This window comes from Passer domesticus, chromosome 5, assembly GCF_036417665.1.
Source record: "Passer domesticus isolate bPasDom1 chromosome 5, bPasDom1.hap1, whole genome shotgun sequence".
In the NCBI taxonomy this organism is placed as follows: Eukaryota; Metazoa; Chordata; class Aves; order Passeriformes; family Passeridae; genus Passer; species Passer domesticus.
This window is the reverse complement of record NC_087478.1, coordinates 29894774-29912220: the sequence shown is the minus strand read 5'-3', so window position 1 is coordinate 29912220 and position 17447 is coordinate 29894774. Positions and strand designations below refer to the sequence as shown.

Here is a 17447-nt window from a genome sequence, read left to right as displayed (position 1 = left end):
CACTTGCTTGCTGAATAACAGCAGAAATAATAGCTTTGCTGAATTTATTCTGATAGCCTGGATAATGGTGTCATAAACAGGGAAACTTCTCAGTCAGCCCAAAATCCTGATTTTTCATGTTGATGGTATATGGACCTCTTTTCGTTTTTCATTCATCTCTTACTTTTAGAGGGACAGTCGATAAGTGCATCAAGGTAATTCTTCTAGATTTCTCAGGATTTACTCAAATCTAGTTGAATTATTTCTTAATATTTTTACTGGTTGGTAAACTGGTAGAGAAACACATTGGATAGTCAGTAGTGATGTCATAGCATAAGTCAGAACCCTTAAGTGTGGGTCTGTGAGATTCTTTTTGTTCCAGATCTCTAGCTAAATTTTTACTTTGGTTCAGAGAGACCTCGTTACTTTTACTGAGTTTCATTTCAGTTACTCTTGAAAAAAAAATTACCTGTTTGTCAGTCCTGATTTGTTCCAATTTGATTCACTACCACCTCTAACTTAAATGAAACTGAGAAGGTGCATCAAAAGAAAGCAAAAGTGCTGGAGGACTTATATAGCATTTGAATGAATTCTGTAAAAGTCACTCTAGACCAGATAGAGGTAGCACCCTTTTTCTGATGACTGAGGAGGAATTATTTCTCCTATTTCTCCAAAAAAACCTGTGTACAGCTAATGACTGTATTAATGGTTATTTAGCTGAGGTACAAGTCATGCCAGTATTCCTGTTGCATGGGCTGATCTGAATTAACCAGGACATAAAGGGTAAGCATTCCTTCTTTACATTGTGAACTGTAATGCTGAATCTTTTGAATATCTTTAGTTTATTGATATATAATTTTTATGAACCAATACCTGAAAATCAAGAGGAAAACACAGCTGATCGAAAACGCAAATGGTTGCTTCATTTACAGTATGCACTAAATCCATATTCTACAGAGTAGACTGATTTTCAGTTGCTTTCTGGGAACACATATACTCTGCAAGGGTGTTTTCATTCACAGTTTGACAGAATCTGACCTTGTAGACAATTAGGGCTTGTTAAAAACTCTGTTTCAAAATTTTTTTTCTTAGACCTTTTTTTTTTTTTTTTTTTTGTCTGAAAAAGTTTTAAAGCCTTTAGATGAGAAAATTTTCATTGGGTTAGTGATACAGTTCTTGTCATACTGAGACATTGAAAAAGGAGAATAATTGTATTTTGGGAGAAATCATTGACTATAATTATTAGCTCTGTTATTAATTTTTGTAAGGTGTTTTGAACTTTGGTAAGATTTACTATAATGGGTTGAAGTGTACCAATGTTTTCTTAGTGTGGTGAATTAAATAGACTTAGCCTCTTTATTCCTGTTTTACAGCTTCTGCCTTCACACAGATTAAGTATCTTTCTCAAAACTTTAACAGGAAACTATCATGCTGTGATCTGATTCTGGTGTGAGTCCCATGTGGTACAGATAACCCAGGCAGTGGATGGACACAGGGTTTGTGTTTCTCATGCAGTTTCCCATTGTTTTGTGTCTGTGCTCTTTTAGGTAGAATTAATATCTAATGACATTATTTACTTAGATCATGTTATCATGCAATTTATCTTTCAATTTATTCAAGGATAAAAAATTGAAATCAAGATTGCCCTCCACCCAGTCCAAGGCTCCTTTAAAGAAGAAGTTAATGTGGCTGAATCAATTGAAATAGTTTTTCAGCATTTTGTTGCCTTAACTTTCAGAAAGACAGCAAGACAGAGAATGGAAGAAAGGGGAAACTCTGTGACTTGAACCTCAAAGTAATGTCACTTAAAAGCTTCTGTTTTCAGGAGGTGTATGAAATGAAAAAGCATTCCAGAATGTGGATGATACCTCAAAAAGTTATTTGAAGTTCTTCTCTTGACTGTCAGGGAGAGTAGAGGCAGAGAGAAACAGAATATAATTTTAGTCTCTAATAAAACATTTAATTCCCCCTTTGTTATTGAATATTAGAATTGCACAAGCTGATTCAGATAATTTTAATTAATTTCCCCCAGGCAGGATTTTGGGTGGTGACTCCAAACTTACCTGATATTGAAAGAGGAATTTGCCAGTGAAATGAAGTCCAAGAGTGCAAGTTACAGCAGCCTTGAGACAGAGGCAAATTCTACACTGGTAAATAATGTAAGTTTATAAACCTGTTTATTCTGGCTTAGTGGAAAAGTACATTGATATTTCCCTTGATAAATATTTGAAGCACTCATCATCTTTTAAAAGCATCTTATCTAAAAGCAGAAAAAGAAAAATAACATAATTTGTACTCACTTTTTCTTCTGCAGTTTTGAAAAAAGGTAATATTTTTATGGAGCAGAATGCTACAGCACCTTGGGTGTGGGACTCTGTGATTGCATGCTGAAGATCTGCAGAACAGATTCTGTAACACGAACTTCCACAGGCAGCACAGGTAGGCAGTAAACACAGGGATACAATGCTACTTCTCTGTTCTTTTCTTCAGATCTGAATTATTTTCTTTTTGTGTAAGTTACCAAGATAACTTATTTAAATTTTGTACACTGTGGAAATTCATCGTTTTCCTTTCCCCTTTTTTCCCCAGTTATTCCTCATATGATTATGTGGTTTATGAAAGAAAATGCCTCTGTACAGAAATAGATTGCTGTATTTTCATCTCTGGAGTAGGAGACAGTTTGTGCTGAAGGAAATCTGGAAATATTGCCCTTAAAGCATTACAGAACAGGGTCATTCAGGCTCGTGTTATACAGTGCACATTAATAAATATGCAAATTGAGTTCTATTTCATGTTTAGTGATCATAGGTCTGTGTTAACAACACAAAAATATGTGGTTTTTAAAATATTTTCAAATATGGCTCTTCTGACCTAAACTATAGTTAGAAAGGTGGCTTGCATTCTTCATTCAGACTTCAAAGAAATGGTATTTAGAACTCCAACTAATGCCAATAAAGAACAAAAAACTCATACACATTCCTCTCAAGAGCACTTAATTTAGAAATAAAAAGGAAAACAATCCTATAATTAAAATAAAAACAACCATTAAAATAGCAATAATAAGAGTAATAGTAATTATCCTACCTAAATCCCAGCAAAATACACTGTGAAAATCCAACAATGCAAGGAATTTACCTTTTTATATTGTGGTAAACAAGCACAGGTTAATTGTTTGTGAAGGTGCAACATGTACTAAAGTACATACAGTATGTATGTATAAAAATCCTCTCCTGTCTCACCAGTCTGAAGCAATCTCTTTTTCCTAAAATAGACATCAATCAATCAATCAATCAATCAATCAACAACATCACCTAAAGGCAAAACTCTGGAAAAACAAAAGACTTTTTGCATGTAAACAACGTCAAATATTGACAAACTAAGAGGAAAGGTGAGTTCAGACTGAAAATTTTACCTTCATTTAATCCAGAACTTCAGAAATTAGGTCTCTTCTGTGACCTGTCTTTGGTGGAGAAATTAATTCTCAAAAGGAATTCAGATTCTTGTGGGAAAGATCAAAGCCAAATCTATAACTCTACTATTGAAACTGACTGCTAAATGTTGTGGATGAAATAGCAGGGTTACAAAGTACATATTTTAGAAGAAAGCATCACTCAGGTAGATGTAACTTTTGAATGGTTTTGAGGTACACAACATGGAGAAGGGTCAGAAGTACAAATAAATGATGGAGTCAAGAGTAAGAGGTTGAAACCTTGGCAAGCTGGATGGTAAACATTTTAAGAGTTTCAACCTGAGTTCTGGACAACAAACAACCAGGCTATCAGCATCAGCTAGTCTGGATAAAACATACAGATCATCCCAGATAAGGAAGCTGTAATAGCTTCTGCTATTTCTTCTTTTTGTTTCCCTTATTCTGCAAATCAGTTTTCAAATGTACTGAACCTTCACTCCCTACTTTTATCTTAATATATGAAATATGTTTAGGAATATTCTGGGCAGAAAAAGCAGCTGGCATAATACAAGCTATGTTTATGCAAACGAGAGTTTCCAAAGTGGGGGTGGCAAATCTTCCTTTCGAGAATGTTACCTGAGACCTCACAATTGCTGAATCATGCCCAGTTTTGTCTGGGGGAGTGTTAGTTAGCCTGAGCCCAAGGCAAGTCAGGGACCAATCTCAGCTGAATAGACTTTCAGGTTCTGGTGGCTGGTAAAGCCCCTGAATGCTCTTCAGTTTGCTTGGCTGTCACATGCAGGGCTTCATACTGAGGGCAATTTTCCTCCCTAAGCTAGTGCTGGTAAAAAACTATTTTTACCCACTCATACATCCACTTGAAACTTGCTATGCTGGGTTAAAATATTGGAGTTCCTCCATACCAATATTTTTTCTGTAAGAGGCTTTAATCTGATCCTGAGTATGAAGCACCATTTTTGTGTCTGCATTGCAATATCAATAAAAATATATCAATAAAAATTTCAAGTGACAGTGCCTCCAATTGTTTGATTTTGGGGTGTAGTTATCTGAATAAATGTTTACGCTGAGCTATCATACTATCATCAAATAAAGGTACATATGTGCAGGTGTAAAGGTACTTGCATGCTGTTATTAGCAGGTATAGGTTTATATATGCAAAAGTAAAGGTCCTAAATTACGTGATTAATAATCTCAGTCACAGCACAAGCTTGTGCTGACCTGAGATATTGACTCTGCTTAATAAGACACATTCAAACCTGTCCCTTTTCACCTAAATTCGTGTTCATCCTGGGTCCTTTCAAACAGCCTGATTTTGTTTCACTGCTTCTGTCCTAACTGCCTGAATGTGCAGGCAAACAGAGTTTAACACTGTGCCATTGTCCTACATAACATCTGTCAGGAAAATAGTTCATAGGCATAGGCAGCAAAGAGGCAAGAAACCAGCATCACTAACCCCAGCTTTTAAAAACAACAGTAGCATATTTGCTAGCAAGATCTGCATTTCTCTTGGCCAGCATGCCAAGCAGCTTCAACTTTTAGACCTAATTGGACTAAGCAAAAAAATCATACAATATTCAATTACTCATTCAATGAATATCTTATTTTCCTTATTATACACATAGATATGAAGGAGGAAAAATCCCAATGAACTTATTTTCATTATGAACAGAATTGTTTTCAAAGAGAATTATTTCCTTGAGTCATCAGTAGAACTTTAGTTTTTATGCCAGAGTTACTCAGCCTGACTGCTTAAGAAACTAATTTTTTTGCCATTAATAGGCAGATACAAAATGTTTTTAAAACAATCACTTTGGACTAATTAAATGGAATATTGGACTCACTTCATAATATCACTCTGCAAGTTTTCTTTACTAGAACTTCCTCTCCTGTTCCAAAATGGCCAATTAGATAAGAGTGACAGCTGTTGGGGTGGCAGAAGCTAGTACCAAACTGATGATAAGAATAATGGCTTTTCTTTTTTAAAAAACCCACATTTTCACATAGTGTGGTGGAAAAGATGCAACAAATCAACTTGTAGTGGAGACTGGAATTTCTTAGCCTTTTCAAACACTTTCTTTAGTTTTGCTGATTGCATCTAGGGATGCAGAAAAGGTAGACACAGAAAAAAAATGGACATACCTGCCAGTATAGTTCTCAATCTAATTTGCAGCCTATTCCTAGACTGAGAGGGGAGGGGAGGGGAGGGGAGGGGAAGGGAAGGGAAGGGAAGGGAAGGGAAGGGAAGGGAAGGGAAGGGAAGGGAAGGGAAGGGAAGGGAAGGGAAGGGAAGGGAAGGGAAGGGAAGGGAAGGGAAGGGAAGGGAAGGGAAGGGAAGGGAAGGGAAGGGAAGGGAAGGGAAGGGAAGGGAAGGGAAGGGAAGGGAAGGGAAGGGAAGGGAAGGGAAGGGAAGGGAGGTGGGGCTACCAGTTCTGGCTCACATTGAGCCTGATGCCAGCCAGCACCCCCAGACCTCTTTTACAGGGCTGAAAAAGGACTGAAAAACGGTGGAAAAAAATAATGTTTCAGTCTTGACATACACATAAAATACATAAGATATATTTCAGTGATTAATAGCCCATGTAATAGTTTCTAAGCAAGTTGTGTGTCTGACCATGTTGTTCAGTTTCCCTGTGGGCAGTGGGGACCATGCCTGTGCTTCTCTCGTGTTGCAGTCCCACTGCTCACCCTACTTGGGAGCCAAGTCTCAGCTCACAATTTTCTGGTTCTTCTGCCAAGTCCTTGGAAGACTGAGTTAGGTTTTCACCCTCTAAAAACTTTCCTGACAGTGCCCAGTTTGAAATTTCTTTACATTTCATGAAGATTTTTCTATACAGTTTGACATTTTTGTTTCAGCCAGAAAAAAGCTATTAAGTCCTTGTTTGCCTTGAAGATGCATTTTTCAATGACTAAATAAATTCTTTCCAACTCTATCCATTATTGACATTTTTTGCCCCCATGTTTAGAGGTATTAATACTGTTTTGAAGGCCTGCATAATGAAATTACTATGTGGGACTGAAACAGAGACTGCTGATGCAAGTCAGAAATAAAACTATTACATTACCTCCTAAGGCATTGGTTTATATTTTAATAAAATCTTCACTTTAAATTTCTCCTCCTCTGCATTATCATAGTACTTCACTGGTATTCCAGCAGATAGAGGAAATCAGGAGGTGACATCTGAAACAAAGAAGGATATTAGAAACAGTAGAGAAAGGCATTCATCTCACAGGTGACTGTCCACACAACTTGCTGAACAACTCATGCTCTGACAATGAAACACATTTAGAAACACATTTATTTGTTATGAACAGGTGTGATTTGGAGAAAAAACCCCTCATGATCAAAGGAATACTTGTGGTATGTGGATTGCCTTTCAGTTTGTTTATAAATGTTGGCTAATGAACAACTTAATTAATGAAGTATAAAGCAAGCTCTGTCATGACACTTTGAAGAACCTATTTTACAGTTTGGTTAGATTTTCAGAATATGTTAATGTCTGGCTTCACTATTTTAAGGATTAAGGATTGATCCCACTTTTTTTATGCAAATGGTTATTTTGTAATTATAGTCTTTTAGTCTTTCTAACCTTCATCATATTTTAATTTATATTAATCCTTTGCTTTAGAAAACAACTCAATTTTACATTTGGGAACTGAACAAAGGGGAAATTATCTAGGTGCTCCTTTGGCAATACTGCACTCTAATTTTTCTTCAGCTTTAAAATTTATTGCATGGTTATATCCATGAGCAATGAGTCTTAATATTATCTTGACAAGCTTATTTTTACATTTGTCAAAGTGCAAGGGAGTAGAGAAGATCACCATGACAGCTGTTCTACCTTGGACCTTTTAAATAGACAAAGACACTAAAAAGAACTCACATCTGTCCAAAATTTCTGTTAGTGTCACTTTGTTCTACTTTTGAAGAAGGAAACTTTCAGAGGTCTTTTTATTGTTTCAAACTAGTGGCTGCTTATACCCAAATGAAATTTTCACAGCATCACTATGTCTCTGTTGGCTAAATGCATCTTCTTTAATCTGAGTAGAGATATTTCTTCCTTGTTTCAGATCAATGGGGAAATCTCACATTTCCAGTCAGCATATTAGACATTATGCAACATTTATGCCTTCATGTGTTTTTCTCTAAGAATTGTTATATATGTTGTTCAGAGTACGAACTCTGAGGCAACAGATCAGTCACCCAAAACAGAGTCAAAAGAGCAGGAAAAAATCTGACAAATTTGCTGATAAGAGAAATATTTTGTGTATGAATAAACTCCAGCATTGAAGACAGGTGTTTGAAGAACACTGACATCTACCACTGAAGTCTAAAAAAGGTGAAAGAAAAACTGTGGTTTAGGTCTTCAAAAATCCATTGTTGACTGCATATCCACTCTTGCAGTATTCTGAAAAAGCCTTGTATTACCTTAAACGCAACTTAAAACATTTCTCGATGTTTTAGAAATCTTCAGCTTTGGAAACTGTTGCTGGGTCTCTAAAAGCACTAACTCTTCTCATCCTTTGGTCCCAGGAGAGATGTTTACATCATTACCATGTGCTGCAACAGTTAGAAAATGGGATAGCTTTTACCATCATCATGAATACTCCACATAATTGGGGCTTAATCAGAAAGGTCCCACGGGTAGCATAATGCTACTTAATTAGGATAGTTGTGTCATCAGCCAAAGGTTGCTCTGTAATTAAAGCACAGAACTATGCAAATCACTTCATCTCTCCTTCTCTTTTTAAGAAGCAAAGGGTAGTTTTTATATGGGCAGATAGTGACAGGACAAGCTGCAAATGGTTTTAAACCAAAAGAAGGTAGGTTTAGATTAGAAAGGAAATGCTTAGGAAGGAAATTTTTACTCAGGGAGTGATGAAGCACTGGAACAGGCTGCCTAGGGAAGCTGTGGATACCCCATGTTAGATGGGGCCCTGAGTAACATGACCTAGAGAATGAAGTCTCTGTCCACAGCAGGATTGGAATTTGACGATCTTTAAGGTTTTCTCAAGCAATTCCATGATTCTATGAGTCTATGATTATAACAAGGAAAGGACCATTCCTGTCTTTGGCTTCAGAAGTAAGTTATGTTAGTTACAGGATTAAGGGAAGATGAAGTTTTAACAATCTTCCTGTGTAGTATACCCAGGGCTTGTAGGTTCTGTATTCATTTAACAGTCTAGTTACAACCCATCAATTTTTAGATTCATTTTGATCTCTGGGGTCTCTGGATAGTCAGTGTCCAATTTATCCTTGATGGTGTGACAGGCAAATACTCTCTTTAAGAGGCTTCAAGTAAGATGGTCTGTGCTGCACTATATATCTCAAAACAAAACCTTGAAAGTTGAGGTTCAAACTTCTCTTCCAGTTAACATCCATCAGAAATGTCCTGTTAATGAAGAATTTGAGGAGGAAAAGAGAAGAATTACAGTATACATTTTTCCAAGAACAATGAATGCCAGACTGTGTGTGAGAGGGTGTTTATGATTTACATATTGTTAGCAGAGTGCCTCTGTAAGAATAAACAGTGTAAACAGAAGGAGTGGACTCTCAATGTGTCGTGAACAGTTGTCCTCTCTAAAGTAAAGAATTTATACCTAGTTTCTGGGAAAGGCAAGATCCCATATATTTTCTTCTGCTGAACATTTTGCTAAATAGGAACAATGATATCTTGCTACTCAATAAAAGAACTTTTCTCCCAATGAAAATACTTGATAATAACAAGTGCCATGCACACACTTTCTCGACATTAAATACTGTACTCTTTTTTTTTTTTTTAATCTGAAGGCAATTTATGATTAACCTATTTTATAAAACCCAGAACACTTGTCAGTATGTGTTGCTCATTATAGACTCATTCTCCCAGTACCACTGGTTGCCTGAGGATGGCAATGCATAACCTCTCATAATTATTTGTTTATAGCTGGATGTAATTTATAGAGAGTGGCAGCCTCCCTTCCCTGCTTTGAGCAACAGTGACAACAGCAATCTTTACACAACAATCCTCGTGGCTGGAATGTGCTTGTATGGAGAACACCACAGGAACAACATTTCATTGCCAAAAGATTCATCACGTAGATTCAACAGATTCTATCCTGGGAAGAAATCAGTCCCCAAGGTATATTAGCCAATGGAGAAGAGGAAAAATTTCCGGAAGACATGTGTGGTTGTTTAAATTATTCCCTATATCCAAAGAAGCAAATGATGCAACTTGGCACCCAGAAAAAGATGTTTTGGGTTTTTTTTCTGCAGAGTTTATTTTGGTTCTCAGGATGGGTGTGAGGAAATTTGTGTACACAGACATAAATATTTCTCATATCTATTTCCAGTACAGCCAAGTGAACTTGCTGTTGGGAAAAAATTGAAAGTCTCTTAGATGTAAATCTTCCTAAGAAATTTTTTATATGATTAATCTTTCCATAGAAAAATATTTTATATTAATATTATCTGAGACTGCCCAGTAGATTCCATAGACATGCTTTAGTTCAGGAGTCACTGTGCTGACAACTTCATCTTTCTTCCAGTTCTTCTCTAATCCAAACAGCAGAATATCAACAGTTTTTAAAGTTCACTCAGTGCGTTTTTTAGTTTATGATGTGATATCCAGCTTTGATATAAGTTACTAAATTTCTGAAGGTACAAAAGTAGTAATTCATTATGAATATTAATTGCAAGTAAGAGGAACTTGCACAAAAACACTGCTCTCATAATCTCATTATAATATGTTAGAAAATTTTGTGCTCTAAGACCTCTGGTTTAAAATTTGGATGAAGTGCCTTACATAATTTGCAAACTCTTACAGGTCTAAGCAGTATGTAAAGACATTTTCTATGGCATTAATTGTGATTATTTTTAAATAACTTAATTTCAAACTTTTATACAAATACTTATTAATTTGATGTGATAGGAAGAAGGTTAGCTTTTGCCAATTTTTAGATTTGTTCCTGGGAGGGCATACTTCTTGACTTTAGGCTGTCATGAATGTGATTGGTGGATATCCAATTAGTATTCATATAAATCAATAGCCATACCCACACAAAAAGTGCATCCTCACTAGGAAACAGAGAAGCTCGAAAGCCTGGCTATGTTACCAGGAATTCCTGTACAGGGAGTGAAAAGCATCTCCAGCATTGTAAATATCTCTGATAATTTTAGGGGCGTGAGTGTGCTTTTACATCTCAAGTTATTTTTGGAAAGAGGAGGGAGAGATGAATGAAAGGCCCATGGTTGCACACAAAAGAAAGGTACTTTATAAATGACCAAGTACTTTATACATTGTCTCTGCATGCTGATCTTGGATGTCCCATGTCCTCATACAATTTTTAATGCCAGAACAGTTAGTACTATATATTTCATTGCCTCAGATCTAAAGATTTTGGAGTATTTTAATTTTCACATGCCAAGTTATTTTTTGTGTAATTTTAAAATGCATAAATAATTCATTGCAGAGATGACATAATGAGGGTATCACTGATGACATGAATATGCTGCATAAATATGATTAAAGGTTTATCAAACTATAGAAGCATCAGCTGTACTTACTAGAAGTGCTAGACAGTTTGTGACAGGCCTTTTCGAAAAAAAAAAAAATTAAAAAAAAGGTATAGGTTTCTTTCTCCATAGATTTTTCACAACTAAATAGAAAAACTGTTTGAGAAACCAATGCTGTTTGGTATGATGTGCACCAGGGGAGAAAATATGAAATAACCAATTTAATTTCTATTTTAATTCATAATAAATAATATCAACATCCCATGACTATTTTTTGTGCTAATAGTTATTAATCTGAATGGCATTTGTGAACATCAGTATAATCCGCACAAGAACAATGACATCTAAAAGCATAAAAGAATAAATTAAGCTATTTTTACAAATGAAAACTCACTTAGAAAATTGTTTAATTTCTTTTGTTTCTAGAGAATTTCCCTTTCCTGCTTTAAACTTTTTTGGGAGCCTATGGACATGTACTAGGAAGCTGGAATGTCAACTGCCTCTGGTCGTCTGTCTTCGGGGTACAGTTTTTGGCATGCCTCGTTCTGATGGTGCCAAACAAAATTGTACCGTTTAATCAAATACGGCATTGCTTATTAAATGCCAAAGTGTGTCTGTGCTCCTGCAAGAAAACCATTGGAATGGACTGCTCAGAGAGGTGATGGACCAGGGTGCCACAAGGTGTTCAAGAAACAGCTGGATGTGACACAGTGCTGTGGTGTAATTGACAAGGGGTGATCAGTCAAAGGTAAAACTCAATGACTAAAGAGGTCTCCTCCAACCTAAAGGATTCTGTGATTTTTTCTAGGATCTGTGACTGATAAAATATACAGAGCTGAGACCATAATATTTCAAGTGAAAGTCACCACACATCTTTCATCTTAAAATAAGGATAATGGAATTGAAATTAAAGTGCTTACATTTAAGTTGTAAACATGCAACCAGATTCCAATGAAACAAAGTATAATGTGTAGTGGAGATAATGGGATTATGTGCCTAATGATCACTTAGTGGTTATGCAAGCATGACTAATTCAGTCCACATATAGCTCAATTAACACATAAAAAATATCTATGAACAACATTTACTGTCACTTGTCTATCTCCTCCTTCTAGAGAAAATTTTTTTCATGCCAACAACTACAGGAAAATAACGGCTAATTATTCTTCTGCAAATACTGATTCAGGGATTCTTGTGAAACAAAGGGCTCATTTGTTTGTATCTTACCCAGGTTAGGTTTTCTCTTAGCATGCTTTTTTGTTTAGTCTTCCCTGATGAATTGTCCAAATGTTTTCACTTCAAAAAGTGATTGTTGTTGGTTAGCTGGTGAGATTTCTTGCCATGGAGAGCTGTGCTGGAGAAGATCCTCCAGGTCAACATTTTTCCTGGAACTTTAGACTAAAAATTAAGAAAATTAATTTCAGGACAGTCATACTTTTATTTTCTCTAATATTAAATACAGACTGTTGCTATTCTATAATATTATATACAAAACTTTATTTCATTAAATTAGAAAATAAGTTGTCTGTGCTACTTTGAGGAGAGCTATTTGGAGAAAGGAAAAAAAAATCACATTGCAGCCAAGGACAAATCTTGTTACTGTTGTTGGCAGCTATGTTATTTCTGAAACATCAGAACAGGACTCACTGATGTATACAGTTCAGACAATAATATATATATTTTAGTCAATACAGTAAAACACAACTTTCTCCTCTGCTAACCATAGAAGTCTCTTTAGCTTACGGTTACTTTTATGATATCCAAGTGAAATAGCATCAGGGTGAAAGCTAAGATAAAAATCCATCTGGATTCAGTCATTTATAAATCCAGTAAGCAGGAACAGCTTTGACAAAAAGAGCCACATTCCTTCTGTCAACATTTTGTATTTTTCTACCATGAGCAAAGCTGAAGCTTATAAAATCTCTTGCTGTTTCTAATGCAGTCTGCATTCTCTAAAAGGGAAAAAGAAAATAAAAATGTTCAAGAATTATATTGATATGTTTGATATGTTCTTCTAAAAATACTTTTTCTGCCCTAAGATAGATTGGCAAGGGATAATACAAGACAAGGATTGTTTGTATTTCTTTGCTTTAATATTATACTTGGTCTCCAGAAACAGTGGAGCCTGTGGATGTGGATAAATATTTGCAGACAGTGCAGCACCAAAGACCAGCCTTGATCTCTCTCAGTCAGAAGTGATCTCTTCTGTGTCACCAACAGGAAATGAATCAGATGCCATGTGCACTGCAGTGAAAGACAAGTACCATTAAAAAAGTGCTGCTTCTTGAATCTACACTACCAGCTAGGCATGGTCTCACTTGGAGGTAAATTTTTAAAACATTAAAATAATTTTTAAGTTTTTTAAACAATTTAAATGTATTAATAATATTAATAAGCTCTAAGTAGACTGAAGGGAATTGCCAGGTATCCAGTTGTACCATGTGTAGATGGCAGGCTTAAACTTCTCTTTTAGATGTTGATGTGGGTGAGATAAATGGACAGTGAGGGGGATTGGACACAGCTGAGCAGCTGGTCCCAAACAGAACTGATCAGCAGCACTAAGTCCACCTGCAGACAAGGCACTAGTGGGGTATGCTAGAGGCTGCTGTGGAGACCAGTATTAAAACCTGTTCATTAACTATGTGGATGGTGGGACCCTCCGGCAGTTTGCAGATGATACAAAACTGGAAAGAGAGATTGCTGCACCAGATGGGTGTGCTGTCATTCAGAGGGACCTAGACAAGTTGGAGAATTGGGTAGTCAGGAATTTTATGAAGTTCAACAAGAGAAACAATCAAGTCCTGAATCTGGGAGAAATAACTCCAGGCATAGTATAGGCCCAGGGACAAACAGCTGGGAAACAGCCTGGAAATGTCACTCTGGCCTTGCTCCCAACACTCATTGTTCTGTCCTCTTTTAGCCAGCTTAGACCTCTGAAAAATAAGCTGGTGTATTGATCCATCTCAAAAGAAAATGTGTTTTTTAGAGTTAATTTTAATCTAGATACAGCTCCTTCCTTAGCCAGCAGAAAACCTACTACAAAGGAAATTACACTGACAGGCAAAAGGCATAAAGAGGGAACAGGTGGGATCAGAAACTTGTGTTGCATCTAAGTGACCATGTAATTATAGACTGAATGTGCATGCCATCTGTCAGGGAAAAATTTTGCACATCAGCTACAAAAAAGGTATTATTCTTTCACACAAATTATTATATAATGAAGTTGTCTTGTCCACAGAATTCTTGACAGTGCTTCTTAGTCAGATAGTTCTTCAGTGATAAGTTTTTCACTAAAGGGTGATTTGAAATGGCTTATAGTTTTTCTAAGATAGAATGTCCTATGTCCTAGATTTATTTCAAAGCACATGAATAAAATGGGGCCACAATATTAAAATACATACATTTTCAGCTTGTCTTGTTTCCAGAGCCAGCAAGTCAAAATCCTAATCAGAGCACGCAACAGTGTTGGGTTTTCACTAAAGGTAAAATACTATCTGAGTTAGTGCAAACCGAAACACAAATAAAAGATTATACCAAGAGACATGAGCATTGCAATGAGAATGGAAAAAGATACAGGGTACATATAGTAAGAAGAAAGAGCCTGGTGTGGGTGTATTATAGGAATATGTTGGATGAAAGAGTTCAGTATATGTACCCTAACTTAAGGAGCCAAAATTATATATTTAAGTTTAATTTAGTCATTGTGCTTTCCTGTCCCATCCTATTAAGAGAAGTAAGATAATAGAGAGGGCAATTAATCTCAATCCATGATGATTGCCTAAAGAATCAGAGAATTTATGCTCTGGAAGTAGCTATTTGCCATGTAACATGCCATGTAACAGTGTTTTAATTTCTCACTGTTATTCATCGATTCCAAGTTTATTTTCACAAGGAATAGCTAAACCAACCATAGAACATCTCTGCACATACAAGGGCAGCAGGATGGAAACAGAAAACAAAAGGCAAATTTAGACAGTAGATGCCTCTTCCATTGCAGCTTCTGGGATATGGAGGAGTTTGGTACTGCAGTTTTGCTGTTACTTTCAAAAGTAGAAAGAAAACCAAACCAGCAGAGTCCATTGTTATTAACAGTGGACTGTTCTGAAGGCAAAGATTAGAGTTTCCACTGAAATGCATGCAATTCTGATTTTTCAGTATCTCCCATAAGGAAACCATATCTACACTGAAAGGTTTTTCTGAAGTCTAGAGGGCAATCAACACAAGCTAGTAAAATGGCACTCCATGTCATCAAACATGCAGTGAAAGTTTTTTACAATACTGAGTTCAGCAAGTCAAATCAAGCCTTACCCAGTGCAATCCATAGAATTAATCAGGCACAACCTACCCTATACAACTTAGAACAATCTTCATTGCAATGGTTTTTAAAAAATAAACATTTTTGAGCTATTAAATATGTAATTATATGCTTTCATCAGTTTAATAGTTTAATTAGCATAGTTTAAAATGAAGTTTTAAACTCTTCATACAGTTTCATTTTCTCAAACATCTGAATGAAAAAACCTCTTTGAGGAAATGAGGAAAGATTACCATCCACCATGTAAAATTCCACTTTACCTTTTACCCCTCCTTAGGTTATGTATTAAAATCAGCTTTTGAAGGGTTACTGTGAAGTAACCCTCTGATTACTTCTGAAAATGGCTCAATATGATTTATCATCACTTGAAATATTGAAAAAAATCTTGATTTGAAGATCAGATCCCAAGAAAATGAAGACAATGTGTTGAAACAGCAAAGCTGGACAATGCCATTTTCATTAGCATGAACATTCCAAAAAGAGATGTTTCTCTTCCTTACAGTTCCCGGTGGCTGCTGCAGACTGACTCCCTGCATCTGGAGGTTGCTACTATTCTGTCCCACCTTCCTAGTTTCTACACTTCCTTCCAAAGCTAAAACAAAAGTGTGCTGGCTACCACTGGAACTGTAACTGTCCTCTCGTTGTGTAAATTTCATAATAGATAAAGTTTTGAAAGGCTGGATGTTTGTTAATTACTCATCCAGTATGGCAGAGGAAAGGATGGAGTGGAGGTAATCAGTGCAAGGGAAGAAGAAGTGTTGTGAGTGCTGAGAAAGTCAAGTATGTGTCTGTCCATCCATCACAGCTGCTAATAATGCTGGGCCACATTGTCCCTGTGCTGCCACCGATTCATGGGAGATAATTATTCATTGGCTATTTGTTTTCACTATCAGCTGTAAAGTTACACAACCAATAGACAACAGCATCATGTAATCAAGTAATAATCAGTCCCCCAGGTAAAATCATCATTGTATGAAATTATCCTGCCATTACTTTTTAATAGGCTGCCTAATTAAGGCAATATATCTTAATATATTGAATCCTTGTTGAGTTACAAAATAATTGATACATTGAATCCTTGTTGAGTTGCAAAATAATATCTCTGTAAGAAAAATGTAGAGGCTGCTAAGGATTATTTTGAGGCTGGTGAAGCTGTTTCTGACAGCTCCCAAATGAGCTCTAATATATTTCATAGCCATTATTAAATTGGCATCATATGCTGTGAGATTCCTATTTGCTAATAATTTCTACATGCTTGCCTTTTTACAACAGTGGCTCTTAATAGATAATGAAAGTTAGAAAGAAGTAATAGAACACATTGCAAGGCCTAGAGAAACTTAAACTTCTCTCAACAAAACAGCAATTGTGACAGCACATAATGGAAAACAACAGGACATGGGGGTCTGACTGACAAATCACTTTTAGCAGCTAGGAAGTTTCAGATGCATATTACTTTGTCAATAAAAAAAAGTTTTATATAGACTTAGCTAAAATTCAGAAGTTTTTATGACATGTTGACAGTACTTTGATGCCAAAGACTCCTTTCTCCTAATGAAACAATTTGAAAAAATGGATTCCAGTACCAAAAAAACCTTCAAATGGTAGTCACACTGTTGTGCACCCTGGCTGACTGAGCATCTTCTGTGTACATTTATAAATTACTTACCATTCCAGTGGTGCTTCTGAAGAAATGTCACAATTTCTATCCAATTATGAGAAGAAATCAAAAAAAAATTATATTCTGTACCAAAAAGGTAAGGAATGAGAACTATGAAATAAAATTGATCCAAACAAACATAAGAAATGTGAATTTAAGCTCAAGTATTTTAGCACATATCTATAATTAGGTAGGAAAAAGTCCTGTGTAGTTATTCATCCTTGCTCTTCTAATTTATTTCTTGTGTAATATCCCTGCATTCCAGTAAGTAATATAACACAGCACCTGAAATGTGTGAGCTTTCCCTTTTCCAGAGAGTATATTCCCAAGGTGAATTGATCCCTGAAGGGAAGTTATACCAAAGCCTTCCTCAGCATCTTCTAGAAGTGGGTATGTAGATGTAGCATTGAACTTTGGAGCCAACATAGCAAAGCGAACAAACAATGAAACCAACAACAACAAAAAAAGAAAATTAAATTTAGGTTGCCCTTGGGAACCTAGTCCAATTTAGAAAATCACTGTTCATACTCTGAATTTGGCACCATTCATAGCATACCATAAATTAGTTTTCTTG

The 17447-nt window shown here is 36.0% G+C and overlaps 1 protein-coding gene across 1 annotated transcript in view; it reads left to right on the top strand.

Annotated features, from left to right (window-relative positions):
• Window positions 1-17447, top strand: part of LOC135301944 (uncharacterized) — a 143850-nt gene that overhangs the window by 109594 nt on the left and 16809 nt on the right. The window contains 5 exon segments of the mRNA XM_064422528.1: window positions 2012-2138; window positions 2294-2418; window positions 9334-9528; window positions 11328-11649; window positions 13015-13225. The gene's annotated coding sequence lies outside the window, so the exon portion shown is untranslated.